The sequence below is a fragment of the Gopherus flavomarginatus genome, chromosome 1 (genome assembly GCF_025201925.1).
Source record: "Gopherus flavomarginatus isolate rGopFla2 chromosome 1, rGopFla2.mat.asm, whole genome shotgun sequence".
NCBI classification, from domain to species: Eukaryota; Metazoa; Chordata; order Testudines; family Testudinidae; genus Gopherus; species Gopherus flavomarginatus.
The window spans coordinates 150,503,306-150,521,404 of record NC_066617.1 but is presented as its reverse complement, the minus strand read 5'-3'; the positions used below and the strand labels follow the sequence as shown (position 1 = coordinate 150,521,404).

The following is an 18,099-nucleotide window of genomic DNA, read 5'->3' as shown; positions in this document are numbered from 1 at the left end:
AAGCCTGTTCTGTTCATTCCCTCTGAAGCATCTGGCACTGGTCGCTCTCAGGCAGCACACTGGGCTAGATATGGCCCATTGGTTTGACCTAGTATGACCTGTCTTGTGTTCTTATGTAAGTCATCCAAGAGAGACTGACTTCCAAGATCCAAGACTGATCCCCTCTGAGGAATGAAGCACAACGGCGACAGGCTGTGCAGCCTTCACTAGTCTCCTGTACCTGAAAAGCCTGCTACCCCGAAGTGCTGGGCCAGCTATGCCAGTACCTGGTTCCTCAACTGCAGCTACAGGTCCTGCTCCATGCGACTCCAAAGCCGAAGAGCTGCAGAGATCCAACTCCTTGTAATCTTTGCCATTTATTTTCCTTTTTCTATTATTAGTGATGCAATAGTGAAATCTGAGGAGAAAACTAATTCGCTTTGAGGCTGCGGGCTAAATGTAAGCAATAATTTGGTTTCGTATTGAAATGTTCAGCTGGCTGAATCTGGGTTGCACTGCCTGGGTGAAAATCTCTGACTGGGTTTCTACATCACTAAATATGCACCTGCCTCCTTGGGTTGCTGTTCTAGGATTTATAAGGGTTGATTTTCTGCTGTATTCATCTGAGGGTTTGACTAAATTGACAACTTGATTCCAACGTAATATCCTTGTTAATGCGTTGATTTACTGATTTGACCTGAACTTTATCACTGGATTGTTTAACCCTTTGTTAGCTGAGTGGTATTTATAGTCGTTTAGCCTTAGTGATATGTGTTCTTGGTTTTATTTGTTCGTGTTAATAAAACTTGTAACTGGGATATTGAGTCATTTCTTTCAATAAGTAACAGGGGCTAGAACTGTGGAGAATGTGAGCGGAGATCAGCCACTCCCCATCTGAGCCTGATGAGAGTCCTCTAAATTAACACTGTGGTTCCCAAAGGGGAGCAATGGAGGGGGCATCTATCTTAGCTCCAGCTGTGGCCAGGTGGGGAGGGAGAGCTCAGACCATCACAGTGGAAAATGAGGTCCCCTAGCCAGGCTTTCAGGAATTCGGGGAGGGGTGCAGTGTGTCCGAGTGAGGAGAGATCAGTGAGGTGAGGCTGATCTGAGTAGGGGTCAGGGGTCTTGCGCTGCAGTCACTCTCATGGCCCTGCCCAGTCCTTACCCCAGTCTGGTTTGCCCAGGGATTGGGCCTCATTAGACCAAGATGGGGTTGGAGCTCTGGTTGGAAGGGCTGTAAAAGGCAGTGAACAGCTTGTAGATTTCAGCCAGCAGGGGGTTGGCAGAGTCAATGTGTGTGTGTTAATGGATGTTGCTGACAGAGGACAGGATGAAGGTGATGCAGGCACCTGTAACTGTGTCTCCTGCTTTTGAGAAGTTTAAGTTTTGCAGCTGCACAGGTTCTGCAAGGGGCTGATATTGCACCAGCCGATCTTAACTCTGCGTTAAGGAAGTGTTTTGCCCTTAATTAATACTGCTCCCTCGGTACTAACTGGGCTGTGAGGCTGACCCCCGAGCTAAATGCTTAGAAAGAAAACAATGAAAATATCCACTGTCCGTGACTCATTTAAAACAAATCCTGTCCCTCCTGTCTGCACTGGCAATGGTGAGAAGAAATCAAGCCACATGATTCATTCCCTTGGGAGAAGTTTAACCACTTCCATTCTCTGTATCTTTACTGTAAGGGAAAGGAACAGAAAAAGCAAATTGAGCTCACAGAGAGAAAGTGGCAGATTTCTTTTCTCTCCAAGGCCCTGGGAGCAAACCCTGTTCTCCACATGACCCTTTTCTTTATATTTAACTCCTGCCCATTGGGCTGGGTTACTGCTAGTAACAAACCTCGCTCTGCTCCCTTCAGCCTCTCAGTGTGGTTCCGATTAGATGAGTAATGTCCATCCTTTCCCCTTCAACTGGCCTCAGATAGAGATAAGGAAGTCTCCCTCACCAGGTGCCCTAACCATGTGTCTGTGTGTCCACCACCATCTGTCCTTCCACTGGCAATCTTCTCAGATCGCTGCACAGGGAAGAGAGCTCAGTGCCTGTAACCATGCCTCAGTGGGCCACAGCTGAGAGAGCCAAATTCAGGACAAACTGCTGAGAAATGGGGTAGATACACCCCAAGACTGGTGCCTAATCCCCCATAGCTCATACCAAACCAGCAACAAAAGGAAACTTCTGCTTCACCACACCGGCTAACAAGACGTCATAAAAGCAGTTTCCTTGGGCATTCCAGTCCTTGCATTACCACTGAAAACACTAGACTGAGAAATGAGTGGGTCTTTAAAACCTATGTATTCAACTAAGAGGTTCTTCTGATCCCAGAGGACCAGCCACCCACCCAGGTCAATATATAACTTAGATATTTCCCAAAAATCATGTTGATGCCAATCCTTTAGTATCTGAATTCTAGAGATTTATTTATAGAAAGAAAGATGAGAATTAAAAATGGTTAAAGGAATCAAATACAATAATTGCAAAGTTCTTGGTTCAGGCTTATAGCAGTGATGGAATAAGCTGCTGGCTTGATAAGTCTTTGGCTGCTTCCAGATCACTGGAAGGTCCTCAGTCCCTTGGTTAGAGGCTCCCATTAGTATAAGTCCACAGTCGAGAGGTTTGAGCAGGAAAGAGGCTGGAGCAGGATAGAGGCACAGTGGAGATGTTTCCAGGGCCTTTTATACCTTCTGCCATGTGCAGGGAAACCCATTGTTTCAATGTCCTCTGCACAGCTAATGGAAAATCACAGGTGAAAGATGGGAGCTTGGAGTCACATGGGCAAGTCCCCGTCCGTGCCTGATTTTGCTCAGTCATTGCAGGATGGACACTTTGCAGGATACTTCACAGAAAAGTCTGGTCAGTGTAGATGGGCGTCTCCCATGGTCCATTGTGAGTTGTGTCCTTTTGATGAGCTAACTACCTTGTGGGTGTTACCCCAGAAGCAAACATATTTGAAATACAGGTATGGATCCAGTGCTTATAACTTCAAATAAAAAAATGATACATGCATACAAATAGCATAATCATATTCAGCAAATCACAATCTTTTCATAGACATCTTTCATGCCACATTTTGTACCAGATTTGTTGCAAATATATAACAGTGGTTGCAATAATGATCTATATAGTCATATTTTAATCAGATAACATCAACTGATTTTTGTATCTCCCTGTGAAAAAAACAACTGACGTGACTTTCTACAGGGTGTCATGATGTTAAAGTTGGAGAATTCAATCTCTGTACTTGTGTGTGAGGGGGTGTTGGTTCTTTACAGCCGACTCCAAGCTTCCAACCTCGAGCTGCCCCTTCCTCACTGCCAGGCACACAGGGCTGTTTGCTGCACCCACTGTCTTTGCCAGGGGCCCCTGCTGAACCCTGGGCGGCTGCACTGCATTGCCGGGGTAACTCTGCAGGGGGAGAAGCTACTGTGGAGCAATGTAGAGCAGGTGCAGGAAGGAGACGGGGTCACTATTCACATTCTGAACTGCACAATTTTCCACTTTTGGGAATGTCCGTGAACAATTCTAGGGGAATTCCAATTCTTGGAATTCTTGGGACCGATCTTATTTAACCTTTTTATTACTGACCTTGGCACAAAGAGCGGGAATGTGCTAATAAAGTTCGCGGATGACACGAAGCTGGGGGGTATTGCTAACACGGAGAAGGACAGGGATACTATTCAAGAAGATCTGAACCACCTTGTAAACTGGAGTAATAGAAATAGGATGAAATACAATAGTGAAAAGTGCAAGGTCATGCATTTAGGAATTAATAATAAGAATTTTGGATATACGTTGGGGGCGCATCAGTTGGAAGCGACGGAGGAAGAGAAGGACCTTGGGGTACTGGTTGATAGCAGGATGACTATGAGTCGCCAATGTGATACAGCTGTTAAAAAAGCAAATGCGATTTTGGGATGCATCAGGTGGGGTATTTCCTGCAAGGATAAGGAGGTGTTAGTACCGTTGTATACGGCGTTGGTGAGACCCCATCTGGAATACTGTGTGCAGTTCTGGTGTCCCATGTTCAAGAAGGATGAATTCAAACTGGAACAGGTTCAGAGACGGGCTACGAGGATGATCCGAGGAATGGAAAAACTGCCTTATGAAAGGAGACTCAAAGAGCTTGGCTTGTTTAGCCTGGCCAAAAGAAGGCTGAGGGGGGATATGCTCGCCCTATATAAATATATCAAGGGGGTTAACGTTAGGGAGGGAGAGGAATTATTTAAGTTTAGTACTAATGTAGCCACGAGGACGAATGGGTATAAACTGGATATTAGGAAGTTTAGACTTGAAATTAGACGAAGGTTTCTGACCATTAGGGGAGTGAAGTTCTGGAATAGCCTTCCGAGGGAAGTAGTAGGGGCAAAAGACTTTCCTGGCTTTAAGACAAAGCTTGATAAGTATATGGAGGGGATGTTATGATAGGATCGTCAATTTGGGCAATTGATCTTGAATTACCACCAGACAGGTCTGCTCAATGGTCTGCGGGGAGATGTTGCATGCGATGGGTACTGAGTTGCTGCGGAGAACTCCTTCTTGGGTGCTGGCTGGTGACTCTTGCCCACATGCTCAGGGTTTAGCTGATCGCCATATTTGGGGTCGGGAAGGAATTTTCCTCCAGGGCGGATTGGCAGGTGCCCTGGAGGTTTTTCGCCTTCCCCTGCAGCGTGGGGCACGGGTCGCTTGCTGGTGGTGTCTCTGCAGCTTGAGGTCTTCAAACCATTTTTGAGGATTTCAATAACTCGCTTCTGGGATAGGGGTTGTATAAAATTGGATGGGTGGGGTTCTGTGGCCTGCCTTGTGCAGGAGGTCAGACTAGATGATCAGATTGGTCCCTTCTGACCTATGAGTCTATGAGTCTATGAGGAAGGTGAATGCAGAGCAGTGACACTGGAGGTGCCCAGACCTCCAATGGGGGCGGTGTGGAAATTAATAATGGGAAGAGCATTTGCAAAATTAGTCGTCACTGGCAAGATTTGTCTCTGTTTTCACATTGTGGTGTTATTTAGAAGAATCAAAACGTATTTTTACTATATTAATTAAACACTGATTTTTATTTAACCAAGTCTAAAACTTAGTGTCACTTTTTTTTCTCTGGCCTAGCAAGAATGAACTGATTTTTGTGATGTTCTGGAAAGTGCAGAGAGATTAAATGTGGGGAATTCAGTCTCTGTGTTTGTGAGCTGATGTTTTCCTCTCACAGGTCAGTGCCTGCATTGAAATACCAAGAGGGATCTGAGGGCTGGTGTAAGCTGGTCACTTAACTGGCAGATCAACATCTCTGAGGGTGTGAAACCACCCCCTAACCCATATAGTTAGGGTGACCTAAGCCCTGGTTAGATAGTGCTAAAGAAAAGGAAGAATTGTTCCATCAATGTAGCTATTACAGGGATGGGAAAACCCCTCCAGTCACTGTCTGCTCCAAAGTGCTATAGCTGTATTTTAAGCATAGACAGAGTGAAACTAGATCTGGCTCCAGTGGATGCTCAGGTACTGAACAGTCTACTGTTTCCATAGTTGGCAGGATTTGAACCTATGTGGGGTGACCCTATTGGATTATTAGCCCATCACCTTAACCCCTCAGGCACAACTCCTTAATGTAGGGTTGTTTTACTATGTGATGATTCTGCTCTCACTGAATTGTCACTTCAAATTTTTTGCTCAGACCAGCTTCCCCAGCACACTCATGGCTGCGCATCAGCCTAGCTCTGCCCTTGGGGCTTGGGGGCGGGGGGAGTCGATTGCAGGGTTCACCTCAGGCACCAGTTGCTGGCAGCTAGTCTAGGGCCAACCCTCCCCAGAGGGGGGCAGGATCCAGCCTGTGAGGACAGAGGGGGTGTTGGAAAGTTGCCCCTTCAATTCCACACACAAAAGGCTCTTCTTAGGAAAGGTAAAATCCTCAAGAGAAAAAGTAACACCAAGGAGGACTCCAAAGACAGAGATTTTTAAGACCTTGGGGAATAGTTGAATGCTTGACCAGGGACTTGAATCCTGGACCCTCAGATTAAAAGTCTAATGCGCTGCTGACTGAGCTGGCACAGCTCACAGATAAAGTCAGCAAGTTCATGCAGAGGAGAAACTACTGAAGAAAAAGAGAGCAGGAAACAATAGAGGAACCTGCTGGTCTCTCTCTTCCCAGTCCCAGCCCTGGTTTACTCCTCCCGTCAGCACCCTGAGGCATTTTGCCAGCACCACACCCCAGTCAGCTCCAACCTCCCCAAATGCTAGAAGGTCCAGCTCAGGAACCTATCTGCTCTTACAGCCGCCTCTTCCGCCCTGACCAATAGGGAGGAGGATTGAGTGTCCCTCCCTTAGGCCCGCCCTCAGCATTCCTGGGGAAAGACCAACACGCCAAAGTGACTTTGGGCCAGTAGGTCAACCACAAGGGCGGCCTTCTGTACCTGGCTGCAACCCAGCTGCAGAACTCAGAGTAAACCCAGCTCCCATCCCTCCCTGTAGGGCTCCAGACAAGGCCAGTCTGGTGGATCTGGCATCCCCTCTGGTGCACATTCACAACAGCCAGCAGGCAAAACACTGGCTCCCACATCATTTGAAACAGCAAGACAAAGCTTTGAAACTCCAACTATGATTAGGTATGACGCAGCAGGTCCCAGAGTCCCACTGAGATCTGAGCTCAGCTTGCACTATTCACTGTTCTGACAGCTGAAATTTATGCCACAGACCAGATGGTGTCATAGTCTCTAGACACCTGTGACCCTCAGCTGGCAGGTTTGCACTCTGCACTCACAGCTTCTCTGCAGCTGCTCCTGCTCTCTTCTCCCCTCGGCTTTCTCAGCACCTGGCCCCACAGCGCTTCTTGCCAACCAGAGACTGTGTTTTCTGGGCCTGCTCCTGCAGATGTGGGCTTCTATCCTGCTTCCTAAGGTCTCAGCAGGAGAGAGGGGCCTTTCCAGGAAATTGCTATGGCTTCTGGGAATCCATGTATGGCTCTGGACACGCCCAGGATGCGTTTGGTGACTGGCATGCACAGCAGCTTAAAAGCCAGCTGCTAAAACTAGGGCTCAAACACTGGATCCCCCAGTTAAAAGCCTCCTGTTCTTCCCACCAGTGGCTTCCTCTCGCATGATTCTCTTTCCTCCTCCATCAACTATAATCCTGATCTACCGCATCCGTGGGGCCTGCCCTGAGTCCCCGCTTCCCCCTACTTTGTCTTTGTTTCCTGCAGGCTGCAAAAATGTCAGGGGAGGCCACCTCCTCCCTTCACTCGGTGCTCCCGCTCATATCAGCCAGCTGCAGCCTCATCTCCTGGAACTAAGCCAGCTGTCACTTGATCCGGTCGTACAGTCACACACTGACTGGCTCCCGTGCCTGGATGCTCTTGTGGAAATGCCACACGGGGTGCTGCAGGACTTGGCACTATTGGTTTCTTTAATGTTGCGTTGTTTGCCCGACTGCTGGAACAAAGCTGCCAACCCCTCTCTCACTGACTGCCACCAATCCCCCTGGTTGCCATAGAACCCTCTTATGCTTTCCCGTTCTGACAACACTGCCAGGCCTCACCCCCCTGGTCTTTTATCTTGCAAGCTCTAGATGCTCGACTTCCAATATCCTCTGCCCTGGGTCAGGGAATTGCCCACATTGAGCACACGGTAAGAGTTGCATGATCCGAACAGTCCACAGGCACCACCCTGCACTGGGATGTCGATGCGCTCTCCTTCACGTAAATCTGGTCAATGCAACTCCTGGTCCCTGCAGAAAGGTGTACCCCCTCTGTGGCTGGTGTGAGCTTGGGTCAGTGGAGTAGGAGGCTACCGCCCGCCCTCCACTGGTTCCATTACGGAGAAACAAGTCCTCTAAGATGACCTCGCTACAGACCTGTGACCAGTAGTGCTCGTTGTAAAAACGTTTCCTCTGACGGTCGAGAAAACGGGACCAGTGGTTCTCAGGCCAGCTGACACAATTAAAATCAGCCCCAACACCAAAGACCGTGTGGTCCAGAGGAAGGGAGCCAGTTCCTACCATAGATCTTTCCTTTCACACCTTAACATCAAGTGCCTCCTCTTGGGCCTCTGAATCCCTGCCACATTCCACGTGCCAGATGCCCCTTCCCCAGTACTGTCATCACTCAGCTTTGCAGAGGAGCTTTCCTCCCAAGTCCCTGCCCCCTCTGGCACTATCTCTGAGGGCCATCCTGCCTCACTCTGTTTCTGCCATTTTGGATCGACAAATAAGTCATGTGGGGAAGACAGCTCCCATCTCTCATTGTTATAGGTCAGATGGGCCAGCTAGGGGAAGAAGCCCATGCTCTCTGTTGTGCTGCTGGGGAGCTCAAAATCAGGTACTTGCCTCAGGTAAAGGTGCTGCTGCCCTCCCAGAAAACAAGCCCCCCCTCCACAAAACAGGAATGAATGGGCCTGTCAAAGCCCAGAATTGAATCAGGGACTTTCAGATCTTCAGTCTAACTCTCTCCCAACTGAGCTACTTTGGCCCCTGCATGGGAGCGTTTTGGCCCACTGCTTCTCTGCCCGGCATGTTTTTGCAACAGTTGCACACAAAAAGGACGTCATTGTGAGCGGCCCATGAAGACAAGACTCGCTTTTGCCTGCCTTACTCAGCTTGACTTGCTTCCTCACCCCATTCCTGCCTTAGTGCCCAGGTTCACCTAGTAGTGGAAGGGGACTGGGGACCAGTAGTGTGGGTAGGAAGTTGAGCTGGACCCTGAGCTAGACTAGACCCTGGCGGTGAGAGTCTGGCCACCACTTGCCACCCAACTCTGTTGTCCTGGCTTCCCCCCTGGACATTTCGGGAGGGAAGTGGGGCTTCTGCCTCCCCTCCCCGATTTTCACATCAGAGAGGAGTGCGAACAGGAAAATGAACAGCTGCTCCACACCCCCACCAGAGGAACCCGACTCCCTTAGCTGGTCCCCTTGCTCCCCCCCAGCTATGCTACTGAGTGGAAACGTCCTGTGTCCATAACACAGAGGTCGATTAATCAAAACCCTCTTCTGCTAGCACTGGGCCTCCTTCTTTTTACAGTGGGCCTGCAAGAAAGAGGGTGGCTTGCACAGTGCCAAGAGTCTAACCTGTGAGACAGGAGATGCCCACAGCCTGCTGGGGAACTCCCAGAAGTTATTAAGGGACAGAGACTCCTAAATGCCCTTAGAAACAAGGTTTTGGGGTTCACCAGGGCCAGTAAGGGGGTCACTATGTTTGCCTTATAACCCTGGGGTCAGGTCACTGTGCAGCTTTGATCTAGAGCTAAGATCCTAACAACCAACCAGCAGCCCACAGCCTCACCCTGGTTCTACTGCACCTGGTTACTCCTTACAGGCTGACCTTATCCCACTACCAGCCCTGGATTAGTCCCCCAATCATCCTACTACCGCTCAGAGCCACAGACGTGGAGGTGCTGAAGGAGGGAGGGGTGACTCTGGGATGGGATTCTTCTCTCAAGATGGCTGGCAGAAAGGTGGTGCTCAGCTCTGTCAGCGACCTGCCCAGTTGCCTTGCTTCCTGGGGATGCAGACATTTCTGTAAGGCGATTAAATGGGGTATTTGGCTTCTGAGTGAATGAGGAATGTGCAATTATGAGAGGGAATTTGCATCCCTCTTTCTACTGCTCTTCAGGGCCCCAGTGGCCTAATGGATAAGGCATTGGCTTCTGAAGCCAGAGATTGTGGGTTCAAGTCCCATCTGGGGTGAAAAACTTTTTCTATACTGCAAAGAAGCCTTGGTGTTATTTTCACCAACAAAGCTGGCAGACATTTGAACACAAAGTACTGGATCTTGGGAACAATCCCCCAGAAACAGCATCTTCCACTTGACAAATGCTTTCTAGACCCATCAGTAGCAAACAGTTAATACTACTGTTTGTTTGCAAATAGAGGGAAGGGGAGTGTTTACTCTGACACCTCAATTAAAGAAACAGACAGAATGAGCAAGGCCAGTCCTGAAAGAGAATGGATCTGCCTGGAGACAAAGCAGACCCTGAGAATTAGCAACAGTGTCAAAAGAGAACTTCAAACAGGTGTTAGGTGTTAGTTAGTTTGGTCTGGCAAATTTCAAGAAAATACCAGTGCTCATAGACTGTTGCAGACACTGGCTGTTTCTGATCTTTTACTGAGAGTTCATTGAGAAATATTTTCCTTAACTATGTTATGGAATATTGGGTGAGCTATGAAGGCACCATTCCTTCTGCTTTCACCCTTCAAGACAACACAGCTACATGGCATGTGGCCAATGCACACCTTCCAGTCAACTGCTAGAGAAGACAACACAGATAGGGATGGCAGCAGGGCAGACTGGATCTCCATGGAGATGGTGGGACCAGGTCTCATCAATGGGGAGGTGGCCACCCCAGCATGCACAAGGCTGAGCCAGCAAGCCTGGTGTGTGCTTCACTGTGCCCCTACTCACTGCGAATGGTGTGTGTGTGTGGGAGGGCAGTTACTGAGTTAGGTTGGTCTGGCAAATTTAGGGCTTGGCTACACTTGCAGATGTAAAGCGCTGGGAGTTAAACCACAGCAGGGAAAATGCTGCTGTGTGTTTACACTGTCAGCGGCAAGCACACTGGAGTGGTCACATTAGCAGCTCTTGCAATGCTACAAAGAGCAGTGCATTGTGGTAGCTATCCCAGTGTGCAAGTGGCTGCAACATGCTTTTCAAATGGGGGGCAGGGGTGGTGTGTGACAGGGAGTGTGTTGTATGTATGTGGGGGGAGAGACAGTGTGTTTGGGGGGCTGAGAGTGTGTCAGCATGCTGTCTTGTGTGTTCGGACAGCAGCAGACCGCCCTCTCTCACACACACACTCACAACAGCAGCAGCATTCCACACTGATGGTTGCTTTGTCCCAGAGCCGATAAGCAGCTGGCTGTCAGAAACAGAGCTTTGAAAGGGGATATCCACATGCCTGCAGCCGATTTCAAAACAATGACCATAGTGGGCACTTGACTTCAGGGGATTATGTGATGTTTCCTGAGGCCAATTGAAGTGCAGTAACGCAACACGTCATCCACTCTGACGCCCAGGCATTTCAGCTGAGGCAGAGCGAGCTTTATGCTTCTCATGGAGGTGGATTACCCAGAGCGCTCCAGCTGCAGAGCCCAAGCGCTCCATGTGCCTTGCCAGTGTGGACACCTCAGGAGTTAGGGAGCCCAAGGCTGCTTTAATGCGCTCTAACTTGCAAGTGTAGCCAAGCCCCTAGACTTGTGACCTGACACCCAGGATTATAAGGCCGACATAGTGACCCCCTTATTGGCCTTGGGGAACCCCAAACCCTTGTTACTAAGGGTATTTGGGAGTCTCTGTTCATTAATAACTTCTGGGAGCTCTCCAGCAGGCTGCAGGCGTCAGCCGCCTCCTGCCACACAGGTTAGACTCTTGGCGGTGTGGCAGCCGCTCCCTCGCTTGCAGGCCCAGTGTAAGAAGAAGGAGGCCCGGTGCTGGCAGAAGAGGGTTTTGATTAATCGAGCTCTGTGTGATGGGCACAGGACACTTTCACTGTGTCCCTCTGCTGGCTTTTCTTTAGCAGCACCTAGTGGCCCTGGCTCCAGGCTAGTACCTGGTGAGCTCTGGCACTGGCAGGAAGCGTTGCAGGGTGCTGGGCAACTGCCCTGGCAAACTAGCTGCTGGTAGGTTTCTCTGTGGTATCATGGGTCAGTGAGTTCAGCTGTTAATGGAAAGGAGGGGGGGGTTATACTCCCCCAGGGATAGCACTGAAGGCTCCTCGTGAGCTCCTCAAGGTCTGCTGGGAGTTGGGAAATCCCCTTTTTGCCACCTCAAAGGCTCCCTCTTGGACACAGTGGGGTCACCTGCTGGCTGGAAGAGTGTGGGGGCTGCGCTACAAAATCCCCGTCTCTAAGCAGCCCCACCAGGTTCTTGGGCTTAATCCAAATGCAAAATCTTCATAGCTGCCTAGTGTCCCAAGAGCCTCCCTCGTGTTCTCCCTCAGCAGCCACCTGCCATTGTGGGTAGGAAAAGGGGACGAGGAAGCACTGCTACCTCAGGCCGAGACAGGAGGCCCTCACCACGCCCAGGCCTGCCTCTTGCCTTTAGCCCAGGTAGCCAGAGGTGGCGGGGAGCTGCCTGGCAGGCCGCCACCACCTCACCTCAGCCACCTCTTGCCTCACAGCCTAGGCTTTTGGTGCTCTGCTGGTCACTGTTTTGCTTGAAAGCCCAGAGTAAAAAGAAACAAGCCCCTGCATGGCAGAGAAGGGTTTTGACCTGTTGGCTTCTGGGCCCAGCACACTGCTGCTGCACCACTCTACTGCCTTTTCCCCTGGAGCTCATAGCACCCATCCTCCACCATCTGGACTTAGGGCCAGATTAACCTTTTGTGCGCCTCAGCACCAAACATATTTGTGGGCCTCCATGTAGTCATTGTGGGCTCCAAGTGTGGGCCTGGTGTGGCAGTGCCATCGTATACCCAGTACTGAATCTCAGAGACATTTTTACCACACACCTCTGCATGACTGTATGCATTGCCATACACAGCTCCCTCAGCCTCCAGTTCTTCTCACTGAGCTGTACTCCCATGTGGGTTTACTAGTGTCCACAGAGAGCAGAACTTTCATAGTGATCAGAGCAACTCCCCATAGATTTATCTCCTTCCTCATTCAGACCTTCTCTAGTCATGTCTCCAGTACCCCCCTATGTCACCAGTCACTGCATTTGGTCCTAATCTCAGCTCAGAATTCCACAGCCAGCAGATACCTGATCAGTTCTGACAAATCCCTCCCTCAGCACCCATCCTGCCATGTGAGCAAGTCACCTGCAAACACCATTTCCCCAAAGTGAGGACTTAGCCTTTGGAAATCTGAAGTCACCAGCCTTCTTCTCCCTCTGTTCCCATCTACATGCTAGTCTGCTATGTGATCACCACCACCTCTCCCCATACTAGTTTCCTTTCTACCCTGGACATGCTTCCCAACCAGCTGGGGCTATTCTCCCTCTGCAAGCCTGATCTGCTCCCGCTTCCCTTGACATTCCTTTCCTGCTGGTGACCTCTGTTCCTTGAGGTTAACTCCAGTCTCTTTATCTGCTCTAGCTTACTGGCCCCCATTTGTCACAGAGCCACCTGCAGCTTCTGTGGCTTTAGCCATGGGGCCAATTGCTAGTGGCCAGCCTTAGACAGCTGCAGCTACTAGCTGCAGGAGGGGGTGGCAATTCCAAGGCTGAGCATGCTTGAACCTTGCAACGGCGGCACTAGGGACTCTAAATCCTCAGCCCTAGCCCTAGGCAGCTGCAGACTCTGGAGTTAGGCACTTCCCTCATCTGGGGCATGGCTTTAAGTACTTGAGATGCCCATCACCTGCAGCAGAGGCCACCAATACCTACACACCCCTCAGCTAGCACATAGTCGTGCAGAAAGTGCAACCTGAATGATTTTGGAGGCTGGGGTGCCAGGAGGTTCCCATCCCTGAGCAGCAGCTCTGCAACAAGCTCACATGCCCCCCCTGCGCTGTGGGACCAGGACCCTGTGAAGACAGTGGAGTTACCCTGTGTATAACCAGTTCTGTCCAAAGCCTGTTGAAGTGAGTGGGAGTCTTTTCATTGTCTTTAATGGGCTGTGTATAGAAGCAAAGGGCCCATTCTAGACTCTAGAAGCAAAGTGCATTCTGTGAGGCACTGGTTTACTAGCGTAACAGGAAGGTCTCACATCATCCTAGTGAATAAGCAACACCTCCTACAGCAGCTAACGCTTTCTGAGAGGCTTCCCACCCAATTACTAAATGTGAACCTGCTTCGCTTACAAGGGCTGAACATATCAGGTGGGATGGTCACAAAAGCAGGGCACTGCTGAGTTCAGTAGGAGTTTGGGATGTGCACAGAACACAGACAGGACTGGTGCCCGCATGGTTCCAGAACTGCGGTGAAGTGGAACAATGTTCAGCTTTTGTGACTGGAGGATATCTGGATCTATCTTATAAGACTGTCCTACATAAATGAGGAAAAGTTGAGATGCCTTTGTTATTCTTTTGTTCCACTCTTCGTTTCTATGGGGAACTGGGCAATGCAATATTACTGTCTTCCTTTTCAACAAACCAAACTAAAACAAAATGGTAGTGGATGTTGAAAATAGCAATTCCAGTCCTAGTTAGCACTGAGAAGACCACAGCATTTGTTGCTCAATTTTATTCTACTTTTTCTACAGCAAGTTACAGTGGATCAGCATATTTGATTTGGGAGAAATGAAGTAGCAGCTGCCCAAATTGAGCTTGAGGACTCCTTAATGTTGAGAGTGTTCAAATCTGGAAGGCAGGTGCTAGATTCCCTTTCTGAATATTGGATAAATCTGGAAAGGAAAAGCCAGTTTCTGCTTCCATACCTCAGACGTGGAAAGCCTCTTACGTGCCTCGTACTGTGTCTAAAGCTGCCCAGGTCCTCTAGTAGAGCAGAGATGGGCAAACTATGGCCCGCGGGCCACATTCATCCCATGGGACCATCCTGTCTGGCTCTTGAGCTCCCGGCCAGGGAGGCTAGCCCCCGACCTCTCCCCTACTGTCCCCCCTCCCCTGCTGCTACACCGCGGCACGGGCAGCGCTCTGGGTGGCAGGGTTGTGCACTTCTACCAAGCAGCTCCATCCAGACGGCGCAGCTGCCAGACATGCTGCTCTGAGCAGCATGGTGAGGGGGCTGGGGCCAGGGGGTTGGATAAGGGCTGGGGAGTCCTGGGGGGCAATCAGGGAGCAGGGGGTGGTTGGACGGGGTGGAGGTTCTGGGGGGCGGTCAGGGAACAGAGGGGTTGGATAAGTCTGGGAGTCCTGGGGGACCAGTCAGGGGGAGGAGGTGTGGATAGGGGTAGGGGGACAGGGGGGCTGGATAAGCGTGGGAGTCCCAGGGGGCCTATCAGAGGGCAGGAGTATGGATAGGGGTTGGGGCAGTCAGGGGACAAGGAGCAGGGGCTGTTGGATGGGTCAGGGGTTCTGAGGGGGGAAGTCAGGGAGTGGGAAGGGGCAGATAGGGGGTGGGGACCAGGCTGTTTGGGGAGGCACAGCCTTCACTACCCAGCCCTCCGTACAGTTTTGCAACTGCAATGTGGCTCTCGGGCCAAAAAGTTTGCCCACCCCTCTAGTAGAGCCTCCCCTCCCTTACTTTTCATTTTAACTTTTGGTGGGATCCATGTATCTCCCTCATTAGGCTTCAGACAGAGAGGGGCACTATCCATTGAGTCCACCCAATTCCTTCTTTGGGGGCTGCTGGGCGACGTCACACCACATCCCTAATCCAGCCTGGGGAAGTCTCCTGAGGGTGATATCTGGGCCAAAGTCTCCTACTCCTTGGGCACACTAGTTCCCCATTCACACTGCCACCCCCTTCTAGCAACCAACTCTCCATCTACAGCAAGCTACGGTGCATGGGGTCTCAGTGCCCACCCCACTCCCTTTCCTGTGGATCACTGCCAGGGAATGCTGGGAAATGTAGTTCCTTCCCTGCTCCAGGGCCAGCTCTATAGGCAGAGATCTGGTCAAGGAACTACAGCTCCCTGGGCCTCTTGGGTTCTCAGTTCCCAGGCTAGGTCCCTGCTGCTCCGAGGCTCTGCTCTTGCAGTGCTGTGAGAGAGGAGGAAGTGAGTGCTATGGGCCCCTTCTGAGCGTGGACCTGGCGCTATGGAGCCATTGGTGCCATGGTAAATCCGGTACTGATCTCTGGGACTTTTCTCCTAACTGCTCAATTTTTCATCAATGACAATCAAAAGGAAAGTAACAGGAGACTAACTCTCCATTTCCTGCATAACCTGCAGAGATTGCGTAGCCATCCCCAGCTAATCACAAAGATGTGTGGCCCAGGCTTGTGTTGCCGCAATTGCACTCAAAGCAACTATCTTGGCAATGCCAGTCACAGCAGCCTTTTCATCAGCTCCAGGCATGTGATTTGATTCTTTCCAGTGCTCCTCTCCAAGGAAGCCTTTTCCTTAGCAAGCAGTTTCTTGGATTGTCAAGGGAGGTCTCTTCTGTTTCCTAGAAAGACGGAGGAAAATGTGAGTAGAGGAGACAGAAGCCGTACAACAAGGTACCACTGGGAGATGAACCCAGGATCTCCTGTTTACTAGATAAGCACTTTAGCCAGCTAAGTCATGGTGCCTGCTATGAGTGTTTGGGTGCAATTGTTCCACTTGATGGTCTAAGACAACCCTTCAAATTCCAAAGTACAGATGTTCTCCATTTCCCTCAAGACTTGTAGATCTTGAAGTGTCTGGCTCTCTGTGCACAGAAAACCACAAATGAGTTGACAGAGGGCTTCTAACATGCACTTCTCCCACCAGCCGCTCTGATCATATATCAGAGGGGTAGCCGTGTTAGTCTGGATCTGTAAAAAGTGACAAAGAGTCCTGTGGCATCTTATAGACTAACAGATGTTTTGGAGCATAAGCTTTCGTGGGTGAATACTCACTTCATCAGATGTATGTAGTGGAAATTTCCAGAGGCAGGTATAAATATGCAAGCAAGAATCAGTCTAAAGATAACAAGGTTAGTTCCATCAGGGAGGATGAGAACCTCTTCTAGCAGTTGAGGTGCGAACACCAAGGGAGGAGAAACTGCTTTTGTAGTTGGCTAGCCATTCACTATGTGTTGCTGGTGTAGATCTATGGGCAGTGTTGGCATTGAGGTTTGTTGCATGGCTTGGTTCCTGAGTTAGAGTTACTATTGTGTGGTGTGTGGTTGCTGGTGACAATATGCTTAAGGTTAGCAGGTTGTCTGTGGACGAGGACTGGCCTGCCTCCTAAGGCCTGTGAAAGTGAGGGATCAAACGACAGCTGGCCGAGTTCCAGGAGATGAGGCTGCAGCTGGCCGATATGAGCGGAAGCTCCGAGTGAAGGGAGGGGTGGCCTCCCCTGACATTTTTGCAGCCTGCAGAGAATGGAGACCAAGCAGGGGGCAGGACCACAGTCAATGGAGGACGAGAGAGAGTCCTACAAGAAGAAGCCGCAGGTGGGAAGCAATAAGTGCAGAGTGCACACCAGCTAGCTGAGAGTCAGAGGGGTCTAGAAGCAAACATAGCTGCAGATCCCATGGTGTAATAGGCAGCATTCAGGACTTTGAATTGTGGAATCTGAGTTCAAATCTCAGTGGGACTCCTAGAGCCCAATGTGCTTGGCTATCTTCTTGCTGGGTTACTGATGCCCATTGGAGATAGGTCTTTGATCTAGCTGGTTCAATGTGCTGGCAGCTATAGGTTGGAGTCCTAGAACTTAACAGTCTGGCTAGAGATTCCTGTGGGTTGACCACATGGTTGTTTCTTACTGCTTCACTTGATGTCCACAACTTTGGACCCTGCAGCTGCCACACTCTTCCTCTTGTCCACATGGCATTTAAAAGAAGGAGTGCCAGGGCCAGGCTTCATAGGCAGGAGGGAGGGAGGGTTCCAGGCTGGAGCCTAACATGTCTTTCCTGCTCTGGGCACCTAGAGCAGAGGTGGCTGGTGCTGACAGCTCCAAGGGAAGGCTTAAAAGCCACAGAGGAACCAAGGGCAGGGCAAGAGGAGGGGAGAACCATGCCAATGCGTGGCCAGCAGACAGCCACAAAGACACCCGGCCAGTCTGCTCCCTGCTTCTTAGCATGCCGAACCCCCACAGAAGGCCACCCACAGACCAGCATTCGTTCTGCTGCCAGCATCACAAGGTGGTAGGAAAGCAGGACCAGCCCCTCAGTGGGGTCTCTTACTGTTCCCACTCAAGGGGCTCCTTTCGTCAGTGGGGCAGGAGATATTTCCCTGAATAGGCTTTTTCCCAGCTGCTGAGAAGCACAGAAGTACCCAGTGTTTGCTCTTGTGGTGAAAGGGGTTAAAACATTTAGGCAGCCTGGCTAGCTCAGCTGGCAGCACCTCTGGCTCTTACTCTGAAGGTTGAAGTTACAATTCCCTGTTCAGGTGCTTGGGGCTCCTCTTCAACAATACAACACACAATCTGCTTAAGTACCCACCCAGTAACCTGGGGAAACTAAGCCGCCACTGGGTACCTCTAAGAGGCAATACTTTCCCCACTCACACACATTGAGTGTAGAAAGTAAACTTTAATAAAAAGGAGGAAAATCACCTTGTATTAACTTGGGAAAACACCACAATCGGGATTCATAACACAACACTATGAGCAAAACACCCACCCACAGTGCGCTGGGCAGTGGCCTTTTGCCTCAGGCTCTTAAATCCAGACACTAAAAGCTC

At 50.3% G+C, this 18,099-nt stretch overlaps 1 non-coding gene across 1 annotated transcript; it reads left to right on the top strand.

Moving 5' to 3' along the window:
- Positions 1 to 9,565: 9,565 nt before the first annotated feature.
- On the top strand, positions 9,566 to 9,638 carry TRNAQ-CUG (transfer RNA glutamine (anticodon CUG)). Its single transcript has one exon. It is a non-coding gene; the product is annotated as a tRNA-Gln (tRNA).
- Positions 9,639 to 18,099: the final 8,461 nt, after the last annotated feature.